The sequence below is a fragment of the Pleurodeles waltl genome, unplaced genomic scaffold (assembly GCF_031143425.1).
Source record: "Pleurodeles waltl isolate 20211129_DDA unplaced genomic scaffold, aPleWal1.hap1.20221129 scaffold_120, whole genome shotgun sequence".
In the NCBI taxonomy this organism is placed as follows: domain Eukaryota; kingdom Metazoa; phylum Chordata; class Amphibia; order Caudata; family Salamandridae; genus Pleurodeles; species Pleurodeles waltl.
The window spans coordinates 373,463-399,227 of record NW_027149826.1 but is presented as its reverse complement, the minus strand read 5'-3'; the positions used below and the strand labels follow the sequence as shown (position 1 = coordinate 399,227).

Here is a 25,765-nt window from a genome sequence, read left to right as displayed (position 1 = left end):
CAAGAACTACATATCCCATGAATCAAGAAAAAATATATGTCGTACATGAAGTCATAAACAAATAACCAATAGAAAGCACCCAACCCCAATAACTGTCTTGACTGCGAGCAACAAGTCCTCTTTTCTTGCGAGAGCATGTCAAGGTGAACGAAACAAAGGAATAATAACCAAAATAATGGAAAAAGCCATCAATAGCGTAAAAAAGTATTTTGCACAGTCCAGGGCTGATGGAGGAATCGGATTCAGGAGGTACCCATAACAACCGGAAAGCATTAAGCGATGATCGTGAAGAATGTCAGAAGGAGAGACTTCCTGAGGAAGGGTCTTGGAAACCAAACAAACATCTTCAAGACGAAGCGAGTGGTGCAGGGGGAGCCGGCACTGAAATAGAAATGGGAGGGTTAATAAAAGCGGTGGGATGATACTTGCCTCAGTGGCTTTAATAAAATCTAGACTTTCCTTCACTAAAGCTAGGAAAATCTGAATTTTATTACAAGAACGGAGGCTCCTATTATGCTTGTTTAAAGCATGTTAATAACAGAATCGGCCACAGAAGAAATTGGTTTACAATAAAAAGTTCTAAAAGTGGAAACATTAGACCAGTCTGCTGATCTAAGAATGTCCTCCAAACGAGCTCTAACCCAAAGGGCCTTAGAAGCCATAGCACCTCTGGCGGAATGTGCTCCAAAGGAACTGGTGTCAATATCCCGCAAGGGTCATAACCCATTTAACCCATCGAGCAAGGGTAGGGGAAGAGACGGGTTTATTAGGTTTAGAGAAAGAAATAAGCAACTGGGGAGAGGAGGACGTTCTTAAATCTGCGGTTTTTGCAATGTAAACCTTTAAACAGTTACCAACACAGAGTTTAGGATGCAAAGGAAAATACGGGTAATGAATCACAGAAATATTTGTCTTTGTCCTTCTATGAACTCTGAAAGACACATTAGTAGGAGAAAACTGGACGTGAATATGTTCGGCAGAAATAGCAGATCTATAAGTATTTACTGTTCTGTATGCTTTTCCCTGGGAGGCTAGGGACGCTAAAAAATGAATGACTAAAGTCACATCGGCTGAAAAGGGATCTGAATTCCTGTCCAAGCACCAGCCACACCAGACCAACCAGGCAGACTTGTAAGCCTTAGTCGTTCCTGGAGCCCAAGAGTGGCGGATGTACTGGGCAGCTTCCTCCGAAATTCCGGCGGTTCTCCAGGCTGACCCGAAATCTTCCATGCTACCAGAGTTAAGGTGTGGTGGAGAATCATATCGTGAGGACGACCCTCCAGATCGAGAAGGAGCTCCGGAAAGGGTGGGATTAGGACCGGAAAATCGATTGACAGTTCCAGAACCAAAGGGAACCAAGCCTGGGTTTGCCAAAAGGGAGTCACTAATACCAGGGAGGCTCGTTGATGACGAACCTGGGCCAGGACTCTGGCTATCATCATGAAAGGAGGAAAGGCAAAGTTGAGATGGAAAGACCAATCCTGGAGAAAAGCGTCCGTAGAAAGAGCTTGAGGATCCGGTCTCCAGCTGTAAAACCCTGGGAGGTGAGAGTTCATTCGAGAAGCGAACAGATCTATCGTCATGGCACCGAATTTCGAAGAAAGTTTGTTGAACACTAAAGGATGAAGACGCCAATGGCTGGAATCTTTTAGATGGCGTGAACACCAATCCGCTATTGTGTTCATTTTGCCCGGTAGATATTGTCCCCTGACCGACAATTTCCGAAGAAGGCAAAACTCCCAAAAGCTTTTGGCTAGATCTGCAAGAGGTTTGGATTTTGTTCCTCCAAGATGATTGATATACTTTACTGCGGAAATATTGTCCATCTTCAAAAGAACAGAGCAATTTACCTTGTCCTTTGCGAAAGTCTTTAGTGCAAAGGAACCTGCAAGCATCTCAAAACAATTGATGTGCAGTGCAGACTCCTTCTCTGACCATACGCCCCCAGTCAAGACGTTGCCACATCTTGCGCCCCAACCTGTCTGACTTGCAGCGGATTCTACTACTAGATCTGGGGCCGAAGAGAAAATTGCTCTCCCGTTCCATGCTTCCAAATGATTGAGCCACCACTGTATCTCTGCTCGAGAGTCCTGATCCAAAAGAATTACATCCGAGCACTGAAGACCTCTGCGGAGATGTCAAATCTTTAGCCTCTGAAGGGCTCTGTAATGTAAAGGACCTGGAAATATGGCCTGAATGGATGAGGCCAAGAGGCCTACAATTCTTGCCAGAGATCGAAGAGAGAGGACAGAAAGATTGAGGACTTGCCGAAGCTCGTGTTTTATTCGACTCACTTTCTGATGGGGTAGAGACAGGGATGTTGTTTTGGAATCTATCAAATCTTCCACCTAAGTCGAGGGAGCAAGAGAAGACTTTTCCATGTTTACCAGAAAACCTAGGGACTGCAAAAGATGAAGGCAAATGTGTAAATGCTATAACAGGGTGTCCTTGTTCTGAGCCGTAATGAGAAAATCGTCTAGATAGATGATCAATTTTATTCCCTGAGCTCTTAAATAAGCTACCACTGGCTTCATCACCTTTGTGAAACACCAGGGAGTGGAAGCAAGGCCGAAAGGGAGAGCAGTGAACTGGAAAATGGAGCCTTCCCACTGAAATTGTAGGAATTTCCTGTAAAAAGGATGGACAGGAATCGCAAAATAAGCGTCCTGGAGATCTAGACGAACGAACCAATCGCCTTCCATCAAGATGTCTCTGAGATGGAGAATAGTCTCCATTTTGAAATGATTGTAAACAACATAGTTGTTGAACAATTTCAGATTTATCACTGGACGAAACTTTTTTTTTTCTTTTGGACCAGAAAAATAGTACTGAGAAAACCAGAGGGGTGAAAGCAAGTTTCTTCTATTACGTTTTTTGAAATCAAAGACAGAATCTCTAATTTTATTAAACATGATTGTTCCTGGCAAAACCTTAGTGGGGGAGGAGGACAAGGTTGGCTGGGAACTTGATACAGGTCTAGGCAATACCCTTGAATGGTCTGAAGAACCCATGGATCCGCAGTAATTTGATACCAATTTGAAAGAAAATGTGCCAATTGACCTCCCACAGGAAGAGGGCCAAAACTTACATTTCTTACCTGAGACTTGTCCTCCTCTTTGACGGTAACCTCTGCTCCTGAAACCCCTCCCTCTTTGAGAGTAGAACTGAGGTCTGAATTCAGGGAAGTAGAACGAGGAGCCTCTGAGGGGAGGGAACTGCCACCACGGGAGGTGAAGCGGCCAGTAAAGCGCCTCCTCCCTTTACCTGCCCTGCCAAAAACCCTGGAGCTGAAAATCTTCTTTAATGAGACCTGAGCCTTATCCAGGGTCGCGAAGGTAGAAACATATTTACTGAGTTCCTTTTATAAACTAGTCCCCAAAAAATAGACCATTAGCTTGCTGTCCTTCTTCTCTGGCTGCCAGGCTGCCCAATTTAGGGTCCATTTTAAGCACAATACTTTTTCGTCTTTCCTGAGAAATAGCGGTGTTCGCATTACCCAAAATGCAAAATGCCCGGTGGGCCCAGTTAGAAAGAGTAGCAGGGTCAATTTGTGAGCCTTCCAACCTGGCCTCTTCAGCCAAATCAAGAATTCTGGTCAGAGGACCAACAAGGTCAAAAAGTCTGTCCTCGCAAATGGACCACGCCATATCGACCCCTTTCTTAGGATCTTAACCATATTTGGAGAAAAATAAAACCGTATTAGGATCAATAATGGGAGTGGAAGTGATGCTGTGAGGAAGGGAGGGACGGGGACATTCAGAGCACAATTTGTTTCTCATGGACTTGTCCAAAGAGTGTCTTAATTGAAGCAAAACATTTTCCGCCACATGTTCAGACGGGAACAATTCAGTAGAGTTTGGGTGGTCTATCAAAGTGGGATCAAACATTGGTTCCCCCAAAGCATCAAGAACAGTAAAATCATTTATATTTGAAGATAGGTCCGAATCAGAAAGAGAAATGTTTTGCCTTTTCTCTAGAGGCCCTTGCCAGGGATCATCAAAACTGAGTATCATCGTTTTCCCCATCATCATACTCCATATCATCATCTGTGTCCCTCAACTGTATAATATTAAAAGGAGAGGGACCCATTTCCACCATATGAAACTCCTTATGGGGGCAGGACCAGCAAATTGGGGAGACTCATCAGCGCTAGACATAGCCTGTACCTTAGAAATGGTGCGCTTTTCCTTTTAATTGGCTCAGAAACATTAGCATTTTGGGTAGACAGTTTTTTAAAAGAAAGTTCCAGCTTTTTAGACATATGCAACATAGATGTTGACACAGCCTGCTGAACAGTATCTTGAATAAAAGTATTCAAATCAGTGCAAAAATTATCAATGTCAACGTTATTATTATCTTCAGAAGCTTTTTTAGACATTTTCTAGAAATATTAAATAAGTTCTGGGGCAGAAAAGCTCACAAATTGAAAAAGGTAGGAAAAAAGAATAAATAAATTGTATACTAAAATCAAACCAGTGAAGAAAGGGTTAAAAATGTGCTGTGGGCTATGGGCGTATGCAGGGGGAGTGTAAAAAATGAAAGACACTCCCCCAAAACCAAAAAAGGCTTGAGGAGGCGTGACTCGCTCCTCGACTCCGCCCGAAGCAGGAACTGTCTGCTGGAGACGGTATTAAAACCGCCGAGGAGCCAGAGGGAAGAACGCGTTTGTAGATGCAGGAAAACCCTGAAGAAAGCTTGCCGAGACGCGCTGCCGCTGCGCGATGCAGGCTCTTCTGAGGAAAGCGCTCGAGTGAGACGCGTACCTTAGAAGAGTGAGGCAGGAGAGCCGAACGTTCGGCTCCTCAAGCGACGCGTGAACAAAGCGCTCGCTTTAGATTTTAGAAAACCAACAGGAAACCATAAGCCAGTTAAAAAACACAACAGATTATACATACCACAAAATAAAATACTTAAATTAAGAGAATAACAGCAATATTATATGTAAGGCGTAAAATAGAATTTATCTTGACTGCGAGCAGCAAGAAAAGAGGACTTGTTGCTCGCAGTTAAGACAATTATTGGGGTTGGGCTCTTTCTATTGGTTATTTGTTTATGACTTCATGTATGACATATATTTTTTCTTGATTCATGGGATATGTAGTTCTTGTTTGCGTGTTGTATCTTGGCTGCAATTGATAATAAAGCAAGAAAAGGAAGCATAATGGGAGTCTCCGTTCTTGTAATAAAATTGAGGGACTTCTTTAATATCAGTGGATTCCCACTCACCGTGGTGATCATGGAAGACACACACACAGTCATCAAGAAGCCCCACAGATGCCCCTTTAATACTTAAACCGCAAAGGATATGTAAACTGCAACATATAGTTGACATGTTCTTGAGAATTATGTCTCAAGATGTTCAAGGGTTCATGCGCCTGAATGTTTCTTTCCACTACAATAAAGATCTGATGGAAAGCCACATATGAAGTGTCATCATATGGATTTTGAGGCCCTTCAACACGTATTTTGGGCCCCCCTATTCATCAATTTAATGGAAGTTTCCTCCTAATTGAACACTGCATGGTGCCAAGCAAACTTTCAGAAACAGAATTCACACAAACAGTTCAAATATGTCTTTCCAGGGCCCTCATAAATATTTCAGATGCCCCTGGGTATAGAGAGAGAGACATTCAGAGGTAGAGGTGGGCAGGGAGGAGAGAGTCTGATACATGGAAATATACAGAGGTGAGCTATATAAAAAGAAAGTTCTCCAGGAGGCCCCTTGGAAGGTGGGGACCCTGGGCAATTGTCTACTTTGCCCATTCCTTATATGGTCTCTGCTTAGGTGCTTATCTTGCTGCTTGGTGTTTACTCCTTGCAATATTTGAGGAGGTCGTTGGCAACCTTGTTTTCTCGTTATGCCATGCTGCTAGCGGCTTTGGAGTCTCCTAGTGCCTATCCTGCATGTCCATACGTGAATTTGTTTTTTTCCCCCCACGGAAATCTCATCTTATAATACTTGACCTTCAGGTGTGCTGCAGTTTGGCTTTGATGTGATTAGGCATAGAACAGATTGCAGTGGTTGGTCCATGTGATTTTTCTGGCCTTGTGGAGCAGCTTACCTGTTTGCAGTATCTCTGTGTCGGGATTATCATTTCTTCTTTGGGAAAGTCTGGCATCTTGATAGCTCCCACTGGTCTAGTTCTGTTATGCATTGTGGTATAGTCAAGCCACTCTCTGGTGTCAGTGCTGCTGTCTCACTGGTTACATACTCAGTGGTGGTGGTGACTTTGACTTGCAGCTGCAGGCTGCCACTGTCTGGGGATGTTGGTGAGCCTCTCTTTGGGCTTTCCAGGCAATGGAGATTTCTGGCTGCTATTAGCTCTTAGTTTGGTTCACAGCAGTGGCAGCATAATACACCATTATACATCAGAAGGGATGACAGATATTTTGACATAAATGTAGACCATCTGCGAACGTAGACTGAAATTTGACACAACGATACTGACATAGGTGCAGTATTCCATCTTTTTCAGTCACTTTTATTTCACCTGGAAACAGCTGTAAATCCATTATTACGAGAAGAATGATGAACGAGCATTGGCAAAGCCAATGGGTCTCGCCTATGCACTAGCTATTGGCTTTGCCAATTTATTTTAGTCATGTTGTACACCAGCATGGCTGCTACTCAATATGGCTAAAAGTTAGTAGCATACAGGAGTCGCATGGGGTGTCATAAAGTGGAAGGGCGAAGAGTGGAGTAGAGTCTTGTAGAGTGGATTGGCAGATTGTGTTGTGTATTGGAGTGGCATAGTGTGGAGCTGCGTAGAGTGGCATACACTGGAGTGGCACAGAGTAGTGTGGACTAGTGTGGAGTGCATTGGAGTAGTGTGTTGCAGAGTATAGTGGTTTAGAGTGCAGTGGCATTGAATTCAGTGGCATATAATGCAGAGTTATAGAATGCAGTGGCATAGATAAGAGTGGAGCATAGTAGAGTGCAGTGGTTCAGAGTGGGGTGGTACAGAGAAGAGTGGCGCAGAGTAAAGTGGCACAGATTAGAAAAGCACAGAGTAGAGCAGTGCAGAGTGGAATGGTGCAGAGTAGAGTGAAGTAGAGTGCAGTGACATAGAGTGGTGCAGAGTAGAGTATAGTGCAGTGACAGAGTGCAGTGGCATAGAGTGGAGTAGTGCAGAGTAGAATCTCAGAGAGCAGTGGCGTAAAATACAGTGATGCAGAGACTTGCATGGGAGAGAGGTGTTACCTCTTTCTCACAGGAAGCCGAACAGGTGTTAGACCAAAAGGTCAGCTTCAAAGGAGAAGCCACATTTGAACGGCACTTGAAAGAGGAGCTGCTGTATTGTTCAGGCAGACAGACTGGCACTAGGGATAGGGAAGTGGAAGCCAGTTTTCAAAGTGGTTTTCCAGGGGAGTGTAGCACCTTTAGTAGCCACACCTCTGAGTTGGGCTAGGGAGATCTGGATGCTGAGGGAGGGGTTCTGCTGTGTTGGGAGTAAGATGAAAGCCAGATGACAAACTTCCCAGGAAGTGGTCATCGGAAAGGAGGGAACCTGGTAGCCCATTGGCTACTAACTACGCCTACCATGAGTGAACTTTCAGAGCATAAAATGGGTACCCCTTGCAGCCAGAACTCAGATCTTAATTGGACTAGAAGAAAAAAGCTTGAAGAAGGATTGCCCTCCTGCACTGTGGTACCAGAAAAGGGAGGCTGCACTGGCGTGGACTGCACCTGCTGAAACTGCTGGCTAACAAATAAGAGAGACTGTGTCTGCTGTGTGCTGATAATGAAGAAGTTGCCTCCAGAGCTCAGCCAAAGCAAAGAGACTCCAAGGTTCAGTTACTTGACCTCATTTCCACAGCACAGGGCCACAACAGCTGAAAAGCCTACTGGTGTAAGTTGGTACCCCTTTATCTTCAGACTGCTGCTGTGAAGCACCAGTGACCAGGACCCAATGCCCAAAGTTGCACCCGAGTTTGCTGAGCCCAGGCAAGTCATTGGAGTGCCGCTTGGTCACCAAGAAGCCAGGTTATTGCCCAGGGAAGGTTTTGGCTGTGACCCTGATACCAGGTGATCCAGTCCCCAAGTAGGGTATCCGTAAGGGCTTTGTTAAAGGGGGTAATGGTTCGGCTGAAGCACCACTGTCAGGACATTCATCTTCACTGCCACTGTGGGCAATTGAAGGTTCAGGACCTCAGATGCACTCCGCACCACCATTTCAAATTAGGCACCCTCCTCTGTAGCCAAAGTGGGGGGGAGACCAGACCTGTGTCTGGTGAGGTGTCCAAACCACTGGCATCTGCCAGGTACTTTTACTACTTGTCCTCTGGTTTATCAAATGGATGGTGGTAGCCATAAGGATCCTCAGACCCCTCCCAGTCATCACCTTCTCCAGGCCTGTCAAAGGAAAGGACACTAGCTCTGATTTGGGGGGCGTGATACTGGCATACACTGCCTATCTGGCTAAGTGTTGGCCCCTTCGATTGCAGGAGGAGGACTGTCCTGTGAGGAATATGGAGTGAAGGGCACAGGGAGAGGTAAGATGTGAATACCACATCCTTTGTGGCCAGTCTGGGGCAATCAAGATCACTCGGACCCCATCAAGGTGAATTGACCCAACGAATCAAGGGTATGGGAGGAAATGCATTAAGAAGCTGGAAGCTCCAGCTCAATTGAAATGTGTCTCCCAATGCTTCCTGCATCAAATACTGGATGCTGCAGAACAATGAGCAGTGCACATTTTCTTGAGTGGTAAAGAGGTTTAGCTGGGGAGTCCCACATAGCTGGAAGAGGAATAACACCGCCTGCATGTAAGTTGAGCATCTTGGCGAGGTGACTTGCAGCCATAAAAATCTGGAGATCCTGAACCCAGGACCAGAGTTGTCAAGCATCTTTGCAGAGAAGAGATGACCCCCACTCCTCCTTACTTGTTGAAGTACAACGTTGCAGTAGTGTTTTACGTCAAGATTTGGGCTGACTGACCATGAAGGGAAGGGAGAAAGATATTGAGAGCCAGACGTATCATCGGCAATTCTAGCAGATTCATATGAAACAATTGTTCCTCTGCAGACCACAGGCCTCTGATCTCCAGATCCTACAGATGTCCTCCCAATATTAAAGTGGAGGCATCTGTTATGACTGTGGACACCGAAGACCTCCATTGTGTTGAAACCACTGCTTGCAGAGGCACGCCTGGAGGGCCCTCATGTGCCAGTGTGCATGCCTCTACCAGGCCTAGCAGGCGAAACACCTTCAGGACTGGAATAACCACTCCATCCTGAATCATCAGAATCATAGCCTGAATGTCATTAATCCTCTGAGGAGGAGGGGAGGCTCATTCACAGTTGTTTCCCTTACTGTCTGTCTAAACAGGGAGTGCCAAGAGGTCTCTAGGAGAGATTTGGGCCTGTTGATAGAAAAGCCCAGTTCAAACAACAGCTGAGTTGTTACCTGCAAGTGATGCAACACCGACCTTCTGAGATGGGCCGCTACCACCACCAACACCTTTGTGAAGACATGAGGGGTAGAAGTAGGGCCAAATAGGTGGACCACAAACTGATAATATTGGAACCCCACGTGAAACGGAGATACTTGCTGTGTGACTACAGAATAGGGATGTGAAAGCAAACATCTTGCAAGTTGATTGACACCATCTAGTATTTTTTCTCCAGTGCAAGAAGCACCTAAACTAGGGTGCACATCTTGAACTTTTCTTTTTTGAGAAACCAGTTCAAAATCCTGAGGTCTATGATCAGTCGTAAACGACTATCCTTCTTGGATACCAGGAAATAATGTGAGCAGTATCCCTGACCCCTTTCCTGCTCTGGTACCAACTTCACTGTGCCCTTGTGAAATAGGGATTGGACTTCCTGTTGGAGAAGCCGAAGATGGTATGCAGAAAGTGTATTCAGTCTGGATGTAAAAGGTGGGGGGAATTCTTGGAAGGGTAGGGCATACCCCTTTTTGACAATACTTAACATCCAAAGATCTAATGATATGGACCTCCACTGATGCCGAACCTGGGACACTCTCCCTCCCACTGGTAAGGCATACTATAAGAGGGAAAACTAAGGTGGCTTTCCTTTGTTTTCAGCACAGGAGGAAAGGTATGAGGTGAAAAATGGTGGGCGGGGAATGGCCAGCTGTCTACCTCTACCATGCCCTCTGTACGACTTATAGAGGGGGTCTGCAGATTGCTGCTGTTCAGGTTGCTGCTGCTGGCACCCACTAAATGAAAATCCTCTAAAGAAGCTGCAAAGTCCTTTGAATTCCCTGTAATCCTGAGGCTGAGACTGAAGACCCAAGGAACAAGCTATGGCATTGCTGTCCTTCAAACATTCTAAAGTAGAATATGCCTTAGCCCTAGATAGGTGAGAGCCATCAAAGTTCAAATCTATAAGGGTGTTCTGCACTTACTATGAAAAACTAGAACTCCTCAGAAATGCATGTCTTCCAGTAGAAATTGAAGTGCCCATTGCCCTTGCCACAGATTCAGCCATATCCAGTCCCGTCATAATACCCTGATTGGGTGCTGCTTGTCCATTTTTCAATGGTTACAAAAAATGACCTTGGTAGTCATCAGGCAATTGAGGAACAGAATGCACAGAATACAGGAGGACATGAATGTACCTCCCCAGTAAACCAGTAGCTTTAGGGGACTATAGAGCCATGCTTCCAGATGAGAAAATCTTTTTAGCTCCATCTTCTTGGACTCGCTATCCAGAGGTGAAGTGGGAAATTAGCCTGGGGGTCAGCTTCGATGAGCATGAGGCTTGAACAACCAGATTCTCTAGTATAGGATGTGAGGACAAAAACAGAGGTTCTCCAGGAGCCAGCTTATATCGTCTGGCTTTCGGCCTTGAAACAGATGTGGCTGTTATCAGTTTCTGCCATGTATTCATGATTGGTTCTGTCAAAATCTCATTGAAGGGTATCAGTGGCTCAGAGAATTGTGAAGAGGAATGAAGAGGGAGTTGGAGTATTAGATTCAGCTCCGTGGTAGGAAGGGATAAATCTAACATATCTGATCCCCAGCTTTCCTGATGATGGAATGGTACATAGTGACTTCAGGAGATTAAATGCCTTTTGGCTAGCAATTCCCATTCTGGGGATGTATCCAAACCACTTGACTCTCTTAACCCTTCAAGCTCTGGGTCCGTTGAGGGCGGCTCAACAATCTCTCCCTCTTCCTGGGAGTCTCATCCTTCAAAACAAAATTGGCCTTTCTTCCATCACTTGTTCATCACTTCCATCACTTGTCCATCACTTCCATCACTCTCTTCTGGATCTGTGCCTAGGATTCTGATTAATGTGAGCTCGTATGCGGTGTCAGCTATGCCATTGTTGGCACCAGCGAAATCTGCAATTGCACCAGAGAAGTCAGAATGGACACCAGAGTTGTAGCTTGTGATGTCAGGCAGAAGTAGTTGGCACCGGTAGTGTCACCTGCTACATTGACAAAATGTCTAGAGAAAGTAGTACCCAAAAGAGGTGGCATCCTCTTCCTAGAGATATCCATTGGTGCCAGAGTTGGCCAGGGGACCCAGAACCTAGGCCAGCGACATAAATGGCATTAAGGGTGCCTGCTGGTATAGTGTTGAAAAGCCTCCTGGGAATAAGCTAAAGAACTCATGGAGCCAGCAGGTGCCCCAGATGGAACCATCGGCCTATTGCAAATATTGAACACAACATTAAAAAAGTTACTGGGGTCCATGACAGAGTTAGAAATGCTGTGTACACCTTTTCCTTTTGTGGTTGAGTAACTGGATCTGATGGCGGCATTGCACTTGATACTACAGGAGAAGTAGGAAGAGCAGATGGTATCAAAGGCTGACATCGACGCCAGAGACGAAGTTGGTTTGACCACCTGACCATCTTCCTCCAAGAGCGGTTGTGACGAAACCGGCCTCAGTGACCTGTCCTTTGACGAGCGATGTCAGGGCATATGACATTGCTTCTGGTTATGCTTCTTACTTGTTGACTTTGAAGAATGAGGGGATGGAACCCGGATTTTGGACAAGAACCTCTTTTTTTCATCTCACGATCTGGCCATAAACAATTTTGCCTCTCTCTCTTTCAGGGCCTAATGATTAATTTTCTGCCAACTGAAACAGTCCCTGGCATCATGATCCAAACCCAAACACCAAAGACAGTTGTCATGAGGATCAAAAATAGACATCTGACCCTCACAGTCCTTGCAAGGTTTAAAACCTGACTTCTGATGCTGCAACAATTTACAAAATCCTATACTTTAAGAGAAAAAACACTGAAAATGCAACAATTTCCAAACAGAGAGTATGAAAAAAATCATTATGCATTAAAGGCATGGAAAAAAGGGAGCTGATATCAGTATGTTGATAAGGGCTCCCACCTCTGCCAAACCCACAAAAATGGTAAAAGGATTGAAAGTCACTGGAAGGTGGCGGAAGCTGAAGATTAGGCAAACATGCCATGGCATTTAGAGTCTATTATCTCAAACGCATAATCTGTTTTTATCACTGAAGAGGTGCACCCTGTCAATAGGAAGATCCATTAGAGTGGACATCAAAGGAGAATTTGGATGTCCGTTGCCAGTTATGGCGATGTGTGGAAACAGAAGTCCCCATAGCACGTGCAATGGAATCAGCTGTATGGAGCCTGGATTTAATTATATGATGAAACGCACTCTGGTCATCAACAATACTTCCTGAAAATGCCCCTTCATGTACGCAGGAATGTGAGGCAGCATCATATGGGCCATGTTCCATAAGACGTGGGTTGAATGAGTCAGAAGACATAATTTATGGATTTCAGCACCACTCTCCCTGCCGAGAATGCCTTTGTGCCCCAATTCTCCTCTCTCTTAGACTCCCTGTCCAAAGGCAAAGTATGGAAAAGAACAATGCAGTCATCTGGCACCGAGCTGTAGCAGCGGGCCACAAGTCTATCTACCGCTGGCATAGGTGAGGACTTCTCCCAAGCCGCCAGGACAGGTGACAGTAAGGCCTTATTAAAAGGTAGCAAGGGTTGTGCTAAGGCTGATGATTGCATGAGGGCCTCAGTAAGGACATTGGTTTTCATCTATGCTGTAGGGAGCTGTAAATCGAAGGCCTCAGCAGCCTTCAGCATAATTTGATGGATGAATACTACTGGCATTGAGGGCCCAGCTGTTAACTCCATGGTGTGTTCTGGTGAGGTGTCCAGACCACTTGCTCTAGACAGGCCTTGAAACTCCTGAAGGGGGTCCTGGTCTGGGTCATCATATGGTAGGTACTCCACAGGGTCAGAGTCTACGCTAAATGTAATGGTGGCAAGTTCTGTGCACCTCCTCTTCTAGTGAGCATCGGGCTTCCCTATGGGAATTGACTTTTGGATCCACAATAGCCTGCTGTGCCAGTGGCTCTGTATCCGAAGGTCTCTCCACTGCTCCCATAATACTCTTTCCTTTCACTACGATCTCACTACCTCTACCAATCAGGCTCGTTCCTCTCACCATCTCCAACCATCAAACTCACATCATCCAACAGGTTCAACATTGCTAGATATCACACTCACCTATTGTTCGCCAGACTCTCACCATTGCTAGCCATCTCACTCTCACTGCATTCACCACAGCCACAATGGTCTCACATTACTGACGTGTTTCACCATTACTACCCATCACACTCTCACATCACTCAACACAAGCCTAACCATCGCTAGCCATTGTGCTCACATCAGTGACCACAGTGTCACCATTGCTGATCATCACACTCTCATCACTCAGCAGAGTCTTAGATCTACCCATCACACTTCTGCTTCACTCACCACAGTATCCCCTCCACTTTCCTTTGCAATCCAAGACAACAACTCACCAGTGACATTCTCACAGAGCTCACTAGTCTCAACATTGCTACCAAACACTCTCATGGCACTCACCACATTTTCACCATCGCACCCTATCACACTTTTTCATCACTCACCAGTCTGGTCATCACTATCCACTGCCACTACTATCCTCTGCCACTACACTCCACATCACTCACCACTCTCATCAGTGATAACCATCTGACATGGTCCACCAGCCTCATCATACATTCTAACAACACTCACCACAGCCTTACCATCACTACCCATTACACTATGACTTCAAATAGCCATTATCGTAATTGCTACCCATGGTAACTGAGAAAAAGTCTCACCATTGCTAGTCATCAGATTCTTAGGTGACTCACCAAAGTCTCAGCATCAATATCTACTACGTCCTCAGTGTTCCTTCTCGTCACACTGTTGTATCACTCAGTCTCATCCTCATGAACCATCACTGCCTAGCCACTGCTACTAACACTCACACATCACTTATACAGTCTCACCACTGAAACCCATCACATCTCACATTACGCACTAGTCCCACCATTGTTACCCATCACATTCTCACATTAACCACCTCAGATTTATCATTGGTACACATGACACTCTCCCATCATTCACCTGTCTCACCAATGTTAGTCCCCGCACGATAAAATCACTGACCCATCTCACCATTGCTACTCCTAAACTCTCAGATCACTTGTCACAGTGTCACCATCTTAGACATCACTCTCCAGTCTCACCATCTCTACACATCACACTCCCACATCACTCACTAGTCTCAGCAATGTTAGTCTTCACACTCGTCACTCAACAGTCTGATCATTGCTACCCATCATATTTTGAAACTACAATCATTCCCAGCACACTCTTGAGTTACTCACCAATTTTACCATAGCTATCGATTATGCTGTCAGATCTCTGGCCAGGACAAAGCCCTTGATGGCATGTGCCTATCTGGAGAGAAGGCTGACTCCATCTGGTGTGCTTGAAAAACAACACATGAGCCTCGACGTGCTCCCTTGGTCTGACCTCCATGGTGAAGCTATTCTACCAGGAGTAAGTAGCATAATTGTTCGGGCCACTCCACGTCACAGCAGTCCTGTCATTGACACATTTCTGGGACTGGCAGACTGAACTACCCACCTGGCAATGTATGTGGGTTCAAGCCCTGACAGACTGCACTAGCTACCGGGCATTTGATGCTGTTTTAGCACTTTCCTTCCAGATGGACTGTGCTATCTGCATGGCATTTCAAGCAAGGGAAATGCTTTCTTTAAGCACTTCATACCTTAATAGACTGCACTACCTGCCTGGAATTTCAAACAAAGGCAGCACATCCTGTCACAATGCCAAGCCCTGACAGACTGCGCTGTGTGTGGCATTTCAGGCAAGGAAAGCGAAAACTGTTCGCTCTTCATTCCCCGACTGCTGCTCTACTCACCTGACAGCTACACACTGATGTCTTTGTCTTTCTTCTCCGACACTGGATTGGTACTGTCAGCAGTTCATTCCCTGACAGTCTGCAGACTGTGTCTGACATGTCAAGTGATGGAAGCGCATCATGTCAATGGTTCGCGCCCTGACAGTCTGAAGACTGTGTCTGACTTATCAAGTGAGGGGAGCGCATTCAGTCAGTGGCTTTCTCATGCAGACTGCTATCTACTTGGGATTACAGCAAGGGAAAAGTATCCCGTCAGCAGTCCCCATCCTGACAAATCACACTCCATGCTTAGAATTCCTACCAAGAGAATACCATCCAGTCAGTGGTCCATGCATCGACAGACTGTGCTTTCTTCTTGGCAGGACCGGCTTTAGAGCTGGTGGCGCCCTGTGGGGTGGTCTATTTTGGCACCCCCCACGCCATGACCACCTCCTCGGATTTCCTCACTACCACCCAGCAAATGTGCCCCTCATCTCTCCATAGCCCCCCTTTCACATATTCATTTGTTTTAAAAGGCTGGCTTTACTAATCCACTCAGCTATCCACATAAAATATAGTTCTGTTCTTTGCAGCAGGCATATTAACCCTCTGCATATTCTTCTTCTACGCTGCTTTATGGCTGGTCAAAGCTGCCACTGAACAAAACTCTCATCTCTCTCCCTAGCAGGAACATTAATCACAAGAGGTATCTTCATATTTTAATTGCTTCTTGAAGGCTGGACACACAAAAAACTTTTCAAGAGGTGCTTCTAAATCGCAAGCTTCTAAGTTATTGCTCAAGACAGCGCCCCCTTGAGGGCAACACCCGGTGTGGTCGCACCGCTCGCACCGCCCTAAAGCCAGGCCTGCTTCTTGGCATTTGAAGCAAAGGGAGCACTGTCTTGTCAGTAGGTCACATCCCGACAGACTGCACTCCGTGGCTTGAGTATCGAACAAGGAAAGGAACATTCTGCCAAAATTTCACACTCTGAGATAGAGGAAGTTGTAAATGGCTACAGACTGATGTGTTTGTGGGTGTTCTCAAACCTTCAAGGTAAATCACGCCCAGTTTACTCAGTGGCTGCCTCGTGCATGGGATTTTAACCCTTGTAATATTATCTATGGTATAATATTATGTAGGAGAAAATGAATATACATCTTCAAGGCTATCTTGTGGCCATGATATCTAGTTTGCAAGTGGTTTGTATATGTTTGCACAGGGAAAGTCCCTATTTGTAATATAATTTGATTCGTACACATTTATGTGTATTTCCCCCAAAATAATAAACCTTATTTTATTGTACCAAAATATTAATTAAACATTTAGATTCATGTTATTTGCTATGTATTTTTGCTGTATTTACATTGTCTAATTGTAATAAAAAAAATAAAAACGGTAACAAGTACAAAGTCAATAAAGTAACTACAACAGAGAATCGTTGTTACTATTTTTATGTAAAAAAAAGTAAAACGCCATTAGAAAGTAAACGAAAGGATAATAGCATAAACTTGAAATTAATATAATATGTAGCAGAGAAGCAAGGAAAAATTAAATGCCTTGTGCAGAGCAAATGGAGAAGCAGAATCTGTTAATTTAGTCTGTCACATACAGCTTCCTTTATTTGCATAAACACGCCCAATAAATCTAGGCGCATGCGCAAAACAATAGGTAGCACATTTGCAAGCTCATTGTTAACCGAAGGATCACTGCGCAGTACGAAAGGAATTAATTGAAACAATTGTTATGAGACATTAACTCATTGGTGCTGGCTACAGGAATGGGGATTTTACAAACAAGTGAGGAGTAAAAACCATATTATCCTTCAAAGGGCTAACCAATCTACATAAATCATCCCGCACCGAACTCTGAATACTTAGTTCAAGAAAATAAAAAAGGAGTGACTTACAATGTCTTGTGAACCGCATTTCTTCGTCCTGATTCTGAATGAAAAGACAAGTGATGTATTTTACAGAAAGATCGTTTGCTATACAGCATACGATACACAAATATTTTAGCACTCATATTAGCAAATGGCAGCTTCTTGGGTAGGGTTGTGTGTATTTTTTTATTATTACACACGTGCAATCGGGCGTAAACCCAGGTTATTGAGCTACGAGTTTCCTGCATGCAGTCTGTTTTCCTAATGTTTGTACTGATTGTGATTGAGACTTGGCTTCAGCAGAAAATGCCTCTCTGTAGCTCTGAGTGTGCTTGTACTCTGCATTTTTTTATAGAAGCTCAATCAATGATTAACACCCATCACTAGGCTAATTGCATCGCGTTTAAATTCTGTTTTAGGTATGCTTAACAGATTATTGGCTTTATTCAAAGTCTGGTGGTATGTACTTTGTGAATCAAGGTTACTGAGGACACGACGTCCACCACCATGATGGTCAAAGGCCTGCCACAATCAGAAATCCACTGCTGGCTATTCTCAAGACTAGGTGGGTGAAAGTAGGAGGAACATTCACGCTCAGAAATACGTCAGCCGAATGCATGCTCATCCAGCATCTCACACTCAAGCTAGCCAAGTCTGTGTCCTGAGAAAAGTGGAGATTTCTAGCTACAAGTACCGATGGTGGCTTTTTGGGTGTTCATAAAGTAACTCAACTCAGGGTATGATTGTGTGTGGTAGGCTAAGGTAGTCTGTGACCACTTTAGCTCCTAATATAATAATGGAATGTAAGTCCTATGTCTCCATCAGTAACTCTAGGAGAAGCATGTGACTAAAGCGTTGAAGAGCTTCACACGTGGTCTTTATCAATAGAATTCCAAATGGTGAGCACTGATGAACAAGTTAGTTACCTTCAGTAACAAATTATCTGGTAGAGACCATATCTAGCCGCAGATTCCTTTCCTTTGAATTTCCCAGTTGTCAGATTGGATCCAGAAGATTTTTCGTGAGCAGTACCCCTGCACACTGGTTGGTGGCATCGAATGGCCACTTATATATGCACCAGCTCCACATGCTGACATCCATGGAGCCATGAAGTGCACTGACACTGGTGTGTCTGAACTAGGGCGCTAAAAGGGATTATCCCTAACCCTAGAAATCTGTCCGCAGAGCGGGGAGGATGGGTTGGTCAGGAAAGCATCTGCGGCTAGATATTGTCTCTACTAGAAAATGCGTTACTAAAAGCAAGTAACATGTGCATCTGATGGAGACATCTAGCCCCAGATTCCTTACATTTCTATAGATACCAAAGCAATACCATCCCTTGCGGTGGGCTGAAGACGAATGTTAAACTAGGAAGTCCTGCAGAACAAAACAGCTGAAATGGCCGTCCCTGGAGACCTGACTGCCCAGGCTGTAGTGTTTGGTAAATGTGTGCAGGGACACCCACGTTGTTGTCTGGCAGGTGTCCAGGACTGGGACTCCACATGCTAATACAGTGGTTGCAGCTTTAGCTATGGTGGAATGAGCCTTTAAGCCTTTAGTCTTCTGCTTCTTGGCCAGTGCGTAGCAGATTTTAATGCGGAGAATGTCCCAATGTGAAATGGTTCATTTCTGCACTGCCCAACTCTTCTTCGTTCCAACATACCCCATAAAGAGTTGGTCATCCATTCGACACTCTCTTGTGCGATCAAGGCAGAACAACAATGCTCTTTGTGGGTCCAGATGGTGGAGGTGCTCCACTTCTTTGGAGGGATGTAAAGGAACGTAGAAAGTGGACAAGGTGACGGATTGGCCCACATGTAATGGTGTCCCCACTTTCTGGAGGAAAAAGGCCCTTCTGCAAAGCCCCAGTTTGTCTGGGAAAACAGACAAGTAGGGAGGCTTGGATGACAAAGCCTGCAGCTCACTCACCCTCCGGCAGATGTTACTGACATGAGAACTGCTGTTTTTAGCCTGAACAGCTGGAGGCCTTGAAAGGAGCACACATCAGGAATGTGAGAACCAAATTAAGGTCCCACTGAGGTATATTGAAAGGCAAAGGTAGAAACATATGTGCAAACCCCCTAAGACACCTTTGTACATTAGGGGAGTAAAATATAGAGTATTGGTCAGGCAGCCACTGGTAGACAGACAGAGCAGAAAGCTAACATTTCAGAGTAACCAAAGCGGAGCCCTGCTAGGAAAGGTCAAGAATGAAGAGAATTACATCAGTGAAAGAAGCAGGAAATGGGTGGATTTCTCTGTATTATAAAATGCAAACTTTTTCCTTCAGCAGGCGAATACCAACTTTGTAGAGGAACACCTTGCTGCCAGAATTACATTACAGACTTTGGGAGAAAGGTCAAAAAGGTTGAAAGCTGTGAACTGTCACCGCCCAATCTCCATGAAAGAAGGCAGAGAGTTAACAGGTTTGGTTGGAGGGACAGCCTGGTCGGGGAATCAGTGCTCATACTGAGCAGCTGGAGATACCAGACTCTGTGCCCAGCCCAGAGCCACAAGGATGACTTTGGCCTGGTCTCTCTTGATCTTCTTGAGAGCTCTGGACAGGAGTGGTATGGGTGGTAAGCCGTAAGGAGGCCTGAGCTCCACTCTAGATGAAAAGTGTCTCAGAGTGAGAGCCACCTTGGAAAAGTCCAGAGCGCAAAATTGTTGACAGTGTGCGTTCTTGGAGGAGGCGAACAGATCTAACCAAGTCTCACCCTACTGCTGAAAGAGACATTGTGCCACTTCCAGATGGAGATGCCATTCGTGATCCACTAGACATTGGCAGCTGAGTTAATCTGCTCTGGTGTTCAGGTAACCTGCCAGATGTTGAACCACCAGGGATATGCCCTGCTGTTCTAGCCATACACAGAGGTGTAGGGCCTCATGACAGAGGGTCCACAACCCCAACCGGCAGTGTTGCAGTACCACATGACAGTGGTGTTGTCCGTGAACACCTGCACTAGCCATCCCTTGATGGAAGGAAGGAAGGCCGTCAATGCCTGATGGATTTCTTGGAGCTCCAGCATGTTGATGTGAAGTCGCTTTTCTGCAGGAGATCAGAGTCCTCTGAATTGCACCTCCCCCAGATGGTCGCCCCATCCTAGAAGCGACGCGTCTGTCACTACTGTGAGATTTCATTGGGAAAGGGAGACCCAATTGCGGTTTGTTAGCCACCTCTGCAGGTCTTTTCAATCAATCAATCACTGAGATTTGTAGAGTGAAATCTTGTCACCCCAAGGAGCGTTCAGGCGCTGGGGGGAGTCTGCGAGCCATGGCCAGCTGGTGATGGAGGTAGAAATGTCATGACTTTAGCTGTCTTCTGAAGTCTTCCAGAGAAGGGGAGGTGCACAGGTGAAGGGGGTGAGCGTTACTGGACTTGGCAGCGAGATAGGAGCAGCAGCAGCCACCAAGGCATTCCCGACGGATGCGGAGGATGTAGGCCAGGTCGAGGTTGGCAGAGCAGAGCTCTCTGGTGAGTTGGTGGAATGTGATGCATTTGCTGATATAGGCAGGCCCGACATCGTGGAGGGTTTTGTAGGCGTGCATGAGGAGCTTGAAGTGGCATTTTTGCAGGATAGGGAGTTAGTGGAGGGCCCTGAGGTGGGGACACTTGCTGGTTCTTCTGAGGAGGTCGAGGATGAGTCTTACTGCTGCATTCTGGATGGTCTGGAGGTGATTCAGGAACTGCTTCTTGGTTCTGGCGCAGAGGACGTTGCCATAGTTGAGGTGGCTGGACATGAGGGCCTAGGTTACTGTCTTCCTGGTCGCAATGGCGATACATTGGAAGATCTTGCAGAACATGCGGAGGACATGGAAGCAGGAATAGATCTGGATCATGTCGGAGAGATTCCCCTGATACTGTGCCTTCTGGAAATTCAGGTCCCACTGCAAAGCCCACATATGCCATCTGGCATGCGTCACAAGCAGGATGCAGGAGGCCCAACAGCCTCAGTCATTCTCACTGAAATTCAGGATAGAGGCTGAAACATCGGTTTCACAGCCTTAATATCTTAGACTTGCTGCACAGGAGATAAGACTGAAACTACACCATGGTCAGAACAGCTCTGATGAAAGGGAGCACCTGAGATGGAGCCAGGTGTGACTTTGGCATGTTTATAGTGAACTCCAGCGAATGCAGGAGGTTTGCCGTAGTCTGAAGGTGGGAAACAACGAGACAACAGTTTGGTCTGAGCTTGCCTTCAACAGCCAGTCAACAAGATAGGGGAAGACTGCCACCCCTGATCTCTGCAGATGAGCTGCAACCACTGCCATCACTTTAATGGACACTGAGTGGCGCTGGTAACACCAAAGGGGAGCACTGTAAATTGGAAGTGCTTGTGACCTACCATAAACCGCAGGTAGCGCCAATGGGCAGGCAGGCTAGGGATATGGAAATGTGAGCGTCTTGAATATCTCCTTCTTGAGGAAGAGATTGAGGGTCTGCAGATCTAAGATAAGCTGAAGACCTTTATTCTTTTTGAGTATCAGAAAGTAGTGGGAATAAAAACCACTGCCTACTTCTGACATCGAAACCCTCTCTACATCCCCCTTGGCCAAGAGAGCCATTATTTCCTTGAGGCGCAAGGACAAATGATCCTGTGTCAGCTGATCATGAGATGGAGGTACATGGGGAGAGGAGAATTTAAAGGGGAGGGAGTAGTCGCTCTGAATGATCTGTAAGATCCACCTGACCGATGTTATGGACTGCCAGTGGTAGAGATGATGGCTGATTCTGCCACTAACTGGATGCCCAGGGTCTTGTAGGGCAAGGTTAGGAGGGCTTAGGGACTGCGGTTGCTGGGGGGTATAAACCGCACCCTACTCCACGCAGAGGCTGGGCAGCTTACAAGGGATGTGTGACTGGGATAAGGTTGGTGTGGTCCAAAGCCCCTTCCGTAGCCACAAAATGAGCAAACGGCAGACTTGGGGTGACGTGGGGCAGCTCAGAGACCCAAGGGCTTGGCTGTAGCCTGCGAGAACTTAAAGTGCACCAGCGCTGAATCTTCCTTGTCTCCAAAGAGACAATTGCCATCAAAGGGCATGTCCCTAAGGGAAGCCTTGGGCATTCCCTGAAAAGCCAGATGTTCTCAGCCAGGCGTGGCATCAAAGCACCACTGTCGAGGAACTGCTCTGCCTAGCAAGTCAGTCGTGTCTAAACCACAGCTGATGGCGAACTTTGCTGCATCTCTCATCTTTGACAGCTTGGGAGAGGATTGCCCAGACCGGGAGCTGTGGCAGCACTTGCACAACTGTGTCCCACAAACTGTGGGAATAGTGGCCCAATAAGCATGCAGTGTTCACTGACCTCAATGCAAGGCTGGTGGAAGAAAACGTTTTCTTTCCTAAGATATCCTGCCTCTTGGATTCCCTGTGTGGTGCTGCGGCAAGGAATGTGCCATAGGAAATAGAAGCCTGGACCAGCAACTGTTCGCAGGAGCCCCTATCCTGGGCTTCAGTTAGTGCTTCATTAAAAGAGAGTGGGCTTCTGAAGAGGAAGCTCCCAGCTCGCATATGTCTCTACCTACTCCTAGAGGAGGAGAAAGCATGCCAATATTCAGAGACCTATCCAGCCTGTTGGCATCACCCAGTCCCTCACACCAGTCCATGTTTGGCCTTCTATCTGGTATCCTAAAGGGTGCAGTGACCCCTCTCTTTCTTCCCCAAGGCCCTACTCTTCAGAATAGGGCTCAGGCGCAGACCTTGGACACGTGGATCTGGTCACCACAGGAATCAACGTCGGTTGACCCTATGCCAGATTTGGGAATCTAAATAGGGCTCGTGCCACCGGTGGGCACCAGAAGTATTGGGGAAGGTCGCAGTGGCATGCCGGTCGTTGGTCTGCATCCGTGATTAGATCCACAGAGGCCCATCAGGGTCGAGGCCGAAGCTACTGCTGCAGATCCTGATGGGCCCTCCTTGACCCTGTCGGGCCCGAAGGTGCTCTGGAGGGTTTGGCCCTCTCAAATATGCATCGCATGGCCTCGTAAAAGTCTTTTATCTGAGTGAGGGGTGCTCCGGCTTCCGGAAAAGTGTGGAGGTGCGAAGTCCAACCTAGTGACAAATTCACAGAATTGTGCCTCTATCTCCGATACCAGAAGGAAAATTCTTCAAAAAAACGAATTTGCCAAAATGTTGAAAAAGGTCTGTCAAAAAATGACAGCGGGGTAGCTCTCCTCTGGATCAGCATTAATTGGCGAGGAAAGAAAAGAACTGATGTCAGTGTGCCAAGGTGGTGTCTATATAGGTGACCACCATGTCATTTCCAGTGCAGACGATACCAAAGATGCCATGCGGAGCCGATCAACGCTACCTACTGACACGCAGGGGTACTGCTCATGAAAAATCTTCCAGATCCAGTTTGACGCTTGGGAAATTCAAAGGTAAGGAATCTGTGGCTGGACGTCTCTTCTAGGGAAGTGTGTTTCCAAAAGCGTGCTACATAGAACATCTGAAAAGTAGACTCTAAATAATGGACAACGTAGAAGGATGAGAGATGTAATGGAATGCAGTAAACTTACCATGCTCTTAATTTCTGCATCCATGTCACTTAATAGTAATTCCTTTTCATTACTGAAAGACAAAATGATGGGGAGATAAGAGTGGCATATTTGGTGACATGCATATAAAGCTCACAATATAACTTAAGTTGATAAACTGTGTTGATTCACTGGTGCTTTCAGAACATTTTACTTTAAAGGAAAGTTTTGACTGCATTGAAAACAGCCTTTTAATTGGAGTACATAACGGAGAGGATTTAATGAGTGATTGATAATGCCTCAAAAACTGCATTAAATGTAAGTGTATACCTCTACAGGCTTCCATTTCAGAGGTGCTGCATTTCAATCTGGCACAGTTGTTCACCAAGAGGTGAAAAAAGGGCATTGTGCAGGTAGCAGGGACCACACAGTTGGTGGTCCTGTGGTTGCAAGAAGCATTCAGCACCCCAGTGCTCCTCTTAGAAATTATTTCATTGTCACAAAGCCCTTTCATGAGTCAGAATATATTCTCTGTATACCCAACATGATTTACCTGCATACCGTAAAACAATCCAGTCAGGAAAGCCCTGATCCCCAAGGGAGAACAAATCCCATAATATAAAGCTTTTGGGGTGGCAGGGTGGTGGGGGTCCCAAAATCTCTTTAAAACTGATGCTCTGTATTACCGTATGGTACTTGCATTTCAACTACTTAGACACATTTAACCAATGAGACTCCACAAATGAGACCCCTTCAGTTTCCTTCCAGCTGAACCATAAACTGGCCATACTAGCATATAAAGGAAGTCCCGTCATCATTGAAAAAGATGGATCAGCCAAGGTCATAGGTTATGAATTGGCAGTTTGGCTGATTAGCGCCAATCCAGGAGTATATTACAAAGTACACTGTAATCAGAATTTCTCAAGTCTCCCACTGAAGCTTGCAACTGCTGTGAGAGCAGTAGGTGCTGCAAGAGTTGAAGGTGGAGAGACTGGACAAACCTAATCAGAAGTGGAATGTTTGTGAGCTCATACTTTATCTCAGAAGAGCTTTCTGCATCAGCTGGGAACTCTATATAGTGGAAACCAAGAGGCACTTACAGTAGAAAGTTTGCTTTAGTATTTCTTTGGAGCTAACAGTAAGTTCTCCTCATGTGACATAAGCAGAGAGAGTTTTTAATATTGGAACACAGAAATATTAAGAAATTAATATTGTGATACAGAAATATTGTGATGCAGAAATATCGTCAAAAATATTGTTTTTTCAAGTAAATAATATCTTTTACAAGAATGATGTTGTTAATATTGTTTTCAATAACATAGTTGTAAAGAATATTGTTTTTTAATTATTTTAATGTTTTAGTTCATATATTAATTTTACGTGTTATTTTTGTTTGTGTAATTGTTATTAATTTTTTTAAATATAATTTGTAATTTTAAGTGATCTAGAATTTTTAATGTAATTCTTAATAGTAATTTATAGTGTGGAAGCAGGTTGTTAGATGTGTCGGGCATACGGTGGTAAGTTAGTTAAGTAATAATTGATTATTGATAATGTTAAAGTAAGTATGTGATTGATATTAATGATGTGCATTATGTAATACTAATTTAATTAACTATATTATAAGTGTGGGATGCTATATTTGTAGGTGTATGGGGAAATTAATTAGGTAATAATTAAGAAACAATTGTTAATAATTACTTACAGTATTATAAATTATGTAAATTATCCAATCATTTATTTTAGTTGCATTTTAGGTGTGGATTGCTGGGATTGTATGGGTATAGGATGGGAAGAGAATTAAGTAATTACTAATTAATAATACTTGTTAATGATATTCTTGTTGATTATGTACTACTGAATTATTTTAGTTATATTTTAGCTGTGGGCTGCTATATTTGTAAGGGTATAGGTGGAAGGTCAAGTAGGTAATAATTAACAATTAACTTTCAATTTATTATTAATTATTTAATTGCTTATGTAAATTATGTAATAATTATTTATTTTAGTTACATTTTTGGTGTGGGTTGCTGGGTTTGTAGGGGTAAAGGATGGGGCATTAATTATGTTATTAATTCATAAGTTACTAATTTATTATTAATTATCAGAGTGAATAATGAGGTATATTATGTAATACTGAATTATTTAATTTCTATTTTAGCTGTGGGCTGCTAGATTTGTAGGGATACAAGGTGGGCAG

The 25,765-nt window shown here is 44.9% G+C and overlaps 1 long non-coding RNA gene across 1 annotated transcript; it reads right to left on the bottom strand.

Moving 5' to 3' along the window:
- LOC138273924 (uncharacterized) lies at positions 1-23,661 on the bottom strand. The gene is made up of 3 exons (XR_011200300.1): positions 23,608-23,661; positions 17,114-17,147; positions 1-381 (listed from the first exon to the last, which is right to left on the bottom strand). It is a non-coding gene; the product is annotated as an uncharacterized lncRNA (long non-coding RNA).
- Positions 23,662-25,765: the final 2,104 nt, after the last annotated feature.